Source organism: Belonocnema kinseyi, chromosome 3 (genome assembly GCF_010883055.1).
Source record: "Belonocnema kinseyi isolate 2016_QV_RU_SX_M_011 chromosome 3, B_treatae_v1, whole genome shotgun sequence".
NCBI classification, from domain to species: Eukaryota; Metazoa; Arthropoda; class Insecta; order Hymenoptera; family Cynipidae; genus Belonocnema; species Belonocnema kinseyi.
In genome coordinates this window covers 4,294,120-4,302,381 of record NC_046659.1, presented here as the reverse complement: position 1 = coordinate 4,302,381, position 8,262 = coordinate 4,294,120, and the positions used below count along the sequence as shown (strand labels likewise).

The following is an 8,262-nucleotide window of genomic DNA, read 5'->3' as shown; positions in this document are numbered from 1 at the left end:
TGAGAATATTTGAAATACTGTGAAAATGTTGCATAAAAAAATGTAACTTTTGGATTTTCCATTATTTTTTATGCCGTCAACATTTATTTTTTGATTCATCAAGAAAATTCAAAAAGTTGTTATGATAATCTCCTAGGGCAGTTGGAAATCAAACTTTATCTTTTCTTGCCATTTTTTACATCGTCCGTGAATTGGCTTAAAAGGTTCGTTTTCGTGTGTTTTTTGGAATTTTGTAAATGCTATAACTCTCGTAATTTTTTATTTTATAAAAAAAGTCATTAGATAAATTGTTCGACTTTTTAAGTACCTTCTCTGATGGGAATGTAAGAAAACCATTTAAAACAATTTTTTTGCTCTACTTTCGGTAAAAAATGTTATCTATTAATTTTTTTCTTAGCTTGTGTCGTGTGTCGAAAAATGTAAGTTTTGTATTTTCACTGTCTTTTTATAAATAAAACAAAAACTATGGGTCCTATAAAAAAGAGATTAATAACAAATTTGTAGATATTTTTTGGGTGCACAATGTTTGTCTTATCTTTTTTTTCCTATCTCGCATAGTTTGACATCAAAATGCAATTTTTGTTCATTTTTTGTTCGATAAAAATTAGAATTTTCAATTTTTTGAAAAAATTCAGAAAGTTGTTATGATAATATTGTAGGGCTATCGAAAATTAACATTTTTCTTTTCAAGTACTATGAACAAATATACAGCGAATTTTTGAAACGCGAAAAAATGTGGTCTCAAAAATTTTCAAAATTCGCTTACTTTTAGAATTTTTATCCCAAATGGCTGACTAACGAACTAGGCTTAGGACACTAAAAGAGTGTACCAAAGGTCAACCTCATAGAATGTTTTTTTTTTGAAAGTCATCGTGCTCACAGACAGCCAGACATACAGACAGACCTATTCGTAAAAACCTTTTTTCCAGATTCAGGGGGTCTCAAAACGTGGACCTTTTGACAAAAACTGGGAGGGGGGGGGTCAAATTTTACACAAATCTCATACCTTCTCTGATGGGAATGTAAAAGTGATTTATTTGTCATGAAAAATTTCCTGATACTTCTCTATTTAGTTTCAATCGTAATGCCGTAATCGTAGTGCCGACGCAGCGGGCAGATTTTTTTATTTTTTACTGTTAATGATGTTTTTCATGGTTGAAGCCAAAACTACGCATCCTATCAAAAAGTGGTTGAAAACAAATTTGGAGATCTTTTTTAAATGCACAATTCTCGTCTTTTCATCTTTTACCGTATTTTGCATAGTTTGACCGAAAAATGTAATTTTTTGATTTTCCATCATTTTTTATGCTGTCGATATTTGAATAGTTGATTTTTCAAGAAAATTCAAAAAGGTGTTATGATAATCTTGTAGGGCATTCAAAAAGCAATATTTTTCTTCCTCTGACTTTTTTTATATCGTGCGTTACTTGGCATAAAATGTTAATTTTCGTGCGTTTTTTTGAATTTTGTAAATGCTTTAACTTTGGTAATTTTGGATTTTTTGAAAAAAGTCATAAGGATAAATTGTTCGACTTTTTGAATAATATGAAGAGCCGTACAAAGAATTTTTCAATTTTGAAAAAAGTGGTCTCAAAAATATTCAAAATGTGCCCGCTTTTTGAATTTTGTTCCAAAATGGCTGGCTAACAAACTTGACTTTTAGTTCAGGACACTAAACGAGTGTACCAAAGGACAATCTGATAGATTAATTGTTTCAAAAGTTATGTTGTTCACAGACAGACATATAGTCAAACATACACACAGACACATTAGCAAAATCCTGTTTTTCGGTTTCAGGGGGTCTCAAAACTTGGACATTTGATAAAAACTGGGGGTGCCAAATTATATACAAATCTAATATCTTCTCTGATGATAATATAACAATAAACATACAACTTACACCACTCTGAAAGTCTTGTACACTATGCACTTGAAACCACACTTATTGGAAACTTTCGCTTTTATATAGCGATTTTTAATTTTAACATCCTTGCCCTTATTCACAAACTTTTAATTGTTCAACCATTATTTATTTACATTTGACTCGCGTTCACATCGGCAGCTATATTTTTTTTAACGGCTGGCACGCCACGCTCGGGAAGTTGTGAACTATACGTAAGTGTGATTTTGCACATGCGTGTGTGCGTACTTCTAGCAACAGAAAAGTGTTTAGTTTCAGTTCCACTAGTTTGGTCTCCTTATGTCTATTTTCCATGATCAGCCCCCTGCCTCGACCACAGTAACACGAAGGAGACCCAACTGTCAGTGGGAAGCCATCTGAAACTGACAATAGAAACATTACCGTAAGTGATACGCACATTACATGAAGATCTTAGATTTGAGTGCGCAGTTGTCCTCTTCCTATGCATGGAAAAGTGTACGAGTGAAAAAGTTTGTCAAATTGACGTAAGTTAGAGGTTGTGTTCTTTTTTTAATCATCATACAAAAGATACACATTGCGTGATTTTCAGTAAAATCATTTACACCGTAACGAATTAAAATTTCTTGCCACATTTGCAACTGCGTCTGCTTTATATAGAAAAATAAGATCAAAAAATAAAGGTTAAATTTCTAAATCATTTCTATTAAAATTAAATGACAGGTAAAACAATAAAATATATTAGACGTTTATTGTACTTACCATGAAGGCTTTAAAAAAACGAAGTGTATTTGCCTTCTTCGACGTGTAACTTCGTCCACAACCCGGAACTTGACACCTCATGGCTTAGAACACATTTCTGACACTTGCATCAAAACAAACAAACAGAACCTCTCAACTTACGTCAATTTGACAATCTTTCTCACTCGCACACTTTTCCATGTATAGGAAAAGGACAACTGCGCACCTGCGCACTCAAATCTAAGATGTTCTTGTAATGTGCGTATAACTTACGGTAATGTTTCTATTGCCAAGTGGGGGAACGGAGTTAGGTCTCCTTATTATTCCTTCGTGCACAGTACCAGGCTGTGTCGACTCTCGTTAGGGTTAGTTAGTCACGCGCAGCCCCCTGCCTCGTCCGTGCATGTGTATGTAGTAGTAGTTTTCTTACGATCCGGAGGGGAAATGTCAGTCAAACTAATTCCAACAGATGGCGCCACAAAAAAGTAGGTCTGACTTTTTCATTGAAATGCATTAAGAAAAAGCAAAAATAAGTAAAAACTTATGCTGTTTGCAAATAAACGAAAAATATATTTGAAAAAATAAGAGTAACTATTACTAATTATTTAAAAATAGAAAAAGTCATAAAAGTATGTAGTTTAATATGAATAAAATTTAATTTTGAAATACATTTTGAAAGCAGTTCGAACTTCATATTTCTATGATTTATTTTACTAATATTATTGATTTGATTATTTTTTCTATTTAAAAAAATTATTTATTGTTAAAATTATTAACGGGTCTAATGAAAAAATTAACAATATTTAATTCCTCAATGAGAAAATTATTTTAAAAAACATACATGATTATAAGAAGTAATAACAAATATATCACTTATATCCAATATAAATATAATAATAATTGAAATATGTAAGACTACAACTTCAGTTGCAAAGTGAAGAATCTTCGTACCTTTAAAATCTTAACAATTTCGAGTTTTGAAGGAAATATTTTTAAAAAGTAATGGTAATTTTAATTAAAATGTTTGGAGGGAATTATTTGGTAAAAAGTCAATGACAAGTCTGATAAATGGGAAAATGGATTTAATATTATTTAATATAATGTATATCTTTATTTAAATTGAACCGTACATCATATATACAAATAGTCTTATTATCGGTCAACATTTTTTTGTTTTTGCTAAAAATGCTTCACATTATCATACGAATGACATTTAATAACAAAAATAATTTAAGAGTTTATAATAACCACTGTTTTAAACAATTATTTTGGCAAAATATTAGAATTTGAGATTTTTGAAATTATAATTTCCTTCAATGGCCAGAACGACTTCAGGTATTCCTTAAAATAATATATATTTAATAATATTAGATAAAATATAACAATTTAAATTTTTCTAAACAAAGCAGATAAACAGATTGGAAATTTTGGCCCTATGGCATGGACATTTTTTGTTTGCACTGGAAATGTTGTAAATTACTGGAGGAATGACTGCTAGTCACTGCTAGTGAAGCAAGCAGTGCTATGATTCATTTTCAATCTATTAATATTGAAACCCCGACTTTTTCCAAGTGAAACTGCCAACATTTAGAAATTATTTATGTAGCAACTAAACAAAAAAAATTTTTTTAAAACCTTACCTTTGAATATTTTGTCACAAGAATTATTTATAACAATGGTTATTGTTAACTTCTCAAATATTTTTGTGATTAGCAATCATTCGTCCAACAGTTTAAAACATTTTCAGTGCAGAAAAAAATTTCTATGCGAAAAGACCAAAATTTTGAACTTCTTTATCTAATTTGTTTACAAAAATTTAAATTGTTATATTTTATCAAATATTATTAAATATTTATTATTTTAAGGATTACGTGAAGTCGTTCTGGCCATTAAAGAAAATTATAATTTGAAAAATCTCAAATTCTAATATTTTGCCACAAAAATTGTTTATCACAGTGGTTATTATAAACTTTTAAAGCATTTTTGTTATTAAATGTCATTCCTACATTAATGTGAAGCATTTTTAGCCAAAGATTTTTTTTACCGATAATAAGATTATTGGTCAATTTGTTCATAAAATTGGTTTATAATAAATAAATGGATTAATAAGCATATTATTTGTATTCTACGAGTTTCTAAACATATATTTGAGACAATATAAAGTTCTCCTGATCAGTTATTAAAGCGTAAAAAATTGTTATATAAAAAAATTTGTTTTTTCCATGCTTTGAGTGGAAAAATTATTAATAAAAAAAGGGAGGAGACAAAAGTTCGTAAAGTTAAGATCTACAGAATTTAATAATCTTTAATATAAAACAAAAAATTCAAAATCGCAAAAAATTGAAGGCTCTGAACATTTTTGACTGACAAAAGTGCATTTCCTCGAATTGTGCGTCATGAGTACAGTACGTTTATTTATAGAGTTTAATAGCTTATAGTCTTTTTATTTTAGAAATAAGGTTTGCAATCATATAATTAACAATTTAATTCGAAATCTCCTTTAAATCTAATTTTTTAAATAAAATTATAAGGGTTTGTATGCAGCGAGAAAAAAGCTTTTAAGATTAAGCAATAAATAAATGATTGAACTGCATAAATGTATACATGACGTTCGGTTCTATTTAAATAAACATATACATTATATTGAATAATATTATATCCATTTTCTCATTTATCAGTCTTGTCAATGACTTTTCACCAAATTATTCCCTCAAAACATTTTAATTCAAATCAATATTACTATTTAAAAATATTTCCTTCAAAACTTGAAATTGTTAAGATTTTAAAGGTACGAAGATTCTTTACTTTGGAACTCAAGTTGTAGTCTTACATATTTTAATTATTATTATATTTATATTGGATATAAGTGATATATTTTTTATTAATTCTTCTGATCATGCATATGTTTTAAATAATTTTTTCATTAGCTACGTTAATAATTTTAACAATAAATATTTTTTTTTAACTAGAACAAATAATAAAATCAATAATATCAGCAAAATAAATCATAGAAATATGAAGTTCGAACTGCTTTCAAAATTTATCTTGAAATTAAATTTTATTCCTATTAAACTACATATTTTTATGACTTTTTCTTTTTTTAAATAATTAGTAATAGTGATTCTTATTTTTGCATATATATCGGTGGTTCAGTGGTAGAATGCTCGCCTGCCACGCGGGCGGCCCGGGTTCGTTTCCCGGCCGATGCACCAGGGGTCCGAAGTACCTGGGAAAAAAGTTACGATGATATGTTTGAACCATAAATATGTTACTCTACTTCGATTGAAATCAACAGTCCCTGCCCTAGGTGTGTCATTGACCTTTCTTCGGTTCGGTTTTGATTCCTCCCAGAATCAAACCGAAGGGCTTATGACAAAGCCACCGAACGCGTCCTCGGGTTGCGGATAGAGGGTCCCTGTACCAAGGGTTTCTGCTGAATATGGTTACAAAAATAAATAGGCAGTCGCGGACAACTGTCCAGGGGTGGTCCCGAAGGAATTAACCCCCAAGCGGAGGTGTGAAAAGCGTGCCGAAAGCTGAATGGCACCTGGGTGAGGTGTCTAGAACGGTGACTCTGGGATAACGGGCGACCTCTCAGAGTACGCAGCCTTATCCTTGCATGCGGAGCTCTACAAGGATGGACGAACCCCTTTCCTTAGCTTCTCGTGGAAACAACAATGACAACACCAAACATAGTTGTAGTAAGTGCGGTTCAAAACAACAGAACGCGCAGGGCTCCCGACAATCGGTCGGCCAACAATGCCGACCAATCTAGAGCTGGGGGAGCCAATGAAAATGGATTCAATGCGATGGAACGGCGGGATCTCGCGACCTTTGGATGGACGGAGCGTCTGAATCACGACTTGCTAGAGTGCTACGATGCGAGTGTGGCCCATGAACGGGGTTACATGGCACGGCTGTATGCTCTGTGGTGCGAGAAACACCCGGAGCTATCGCACTTTCCGCAGCAACATTTCGTTTCCGACGGGTACTTGTGCGGCAAAACTGCAGATCGAAAGTACAAGGTCACTCATGTATTTTACACGGACGATCTTAAGATCTATGCTAAAAACAGAGAGCAACTGCATCTATCTCTGGGGATTGTCGAACGATATACTAAGGAAATTGGAATGGAATTTGGGTTAGACAAATGCGCCAAGGTTTATGTGAAGTGAGGAAAACTTAATGGCATCCCTGAAGATCCTGAGCTCGTTGATAGAAGCGCCATACGACACCTTTGCACTTTTCGCAGCAACGTCTGCGAAACCATGCTGAACTACTCCGTAAAAGGAGCTATGTAAGCGGAACGCCTAGTCTACCATAGCTAGAACAAGCCGGCAACAGAGAGAGAGAGGCGACACTAAGACCAACCGCGGGCAGGCATCCAATAGATGAAGAGCGATGCTTTACGACCCGGAGAAACATCAACACTAAGGTTTTTCTCAAGGCTAAAGATCTGGCTGAAATGAATGATGAGCTTCGTGGACATTTTTCTGGAGAATCCGACCTCTGGGCTATCAATTATTGTGTGTATAATGCAGCGAGAGCTTTGGCCGATGCGAACCGTGAAACAAAACCCACGGTTGATCATAAGACCAAAAGGCGAATGCCTCAACTTGCCATAAAGATAGACTGGGCAAGACAGTACGCGTCCCGCATTCAGTGTGTGATTGATTACATCACATCTGGCAGGAATTTTACCGCCAAGGTTCAAAAATTCGCGCGCGAACTCCAGACCCGTTATCACACACTTAACAAGTCAAGGCTGCTGACCATCAGGCAGTATATTGTTGAGAGAATACGGATACTATCTGACGCTAAGAGAAGTCTAGAGCGGAGAGATAGGTGGATCAGGGAAAATCAACAGTTTCTCTCTGACCCATCTCGACTCTTCCAAGACCCTCCAGTTACTGTCGAACACCCATCCAAACCAGAGGAGGTCGAAGTATTGTGGAGAGAAGTCTACGAAGTTCAGTATAGACTGGACGAAGACTCAGAAAATATAAATAGCTTCAAGGAGTTATGTGTTGCCCTCATAACACCTGATAAAGAATGCCCACCCATCACTACCGAGGAGGCGAAAAATGTATTAAGAGGGATGAAGAACTATTCCGCACCGGGACCAGATTGTATCAAAACCTTCTGGTGAAGAAGTTTTCTTCAACCCATCAGCATTTGGACCGTATTTTCATCTCATATTTGAAGTCGGAAGAGCCGATTCCAGAGTGGTTGGTGGAAGGGCGCACAATACTCCTGCGGAAAATAGGCAACTTAGCTGACCCGAAGAATTACAGGCCAATAACTTGTCTGAACACACTTTATAAGATAGTCACAGCTATCCTAAATGATAGGATTGTTCGGGCAATTGAACCTGTGTGGCAAGAAATGTATGAACAACGAGGCTCAAAGAAAGGCGAAGCCGGATATCGGGAGAACCTGCTCATCGATAGATGTGTCTGCAAAGATGCAGCATTCTACCAACGTGACCTATCGATGGCCTGGATTGATTATCGGAAAGCTTTCGATACGACCTCCCATAAACTTATCATCTGTCTTTTGGAAATCTTAAAGGTTCATCCGCAAATAGTTGGGTGCATACAGAGATTGATGCCGCTTTGGAAAACCAAATTTACTATCTCATC

The 8,262-nt window shown here is 34.2% G+C and overlaps 1 non-coding gene across 1 annotated transcript; it reads left to right on the top strand.

Annotated features, from left to right (window-relative positions):
- Nucleotides 1-5,758: 5,758 nt before the first annotated feature.
- On the top strand, nucleotides 5,759-5,829 carry Trnag-gcc. Its single transcript has one exon. It is a non-coding gene; the product is annotated as a tRNA-Gly (tRNA).
- Nucleotides 5,830-8,262: the final 2,433 nt, after the last annotated feature.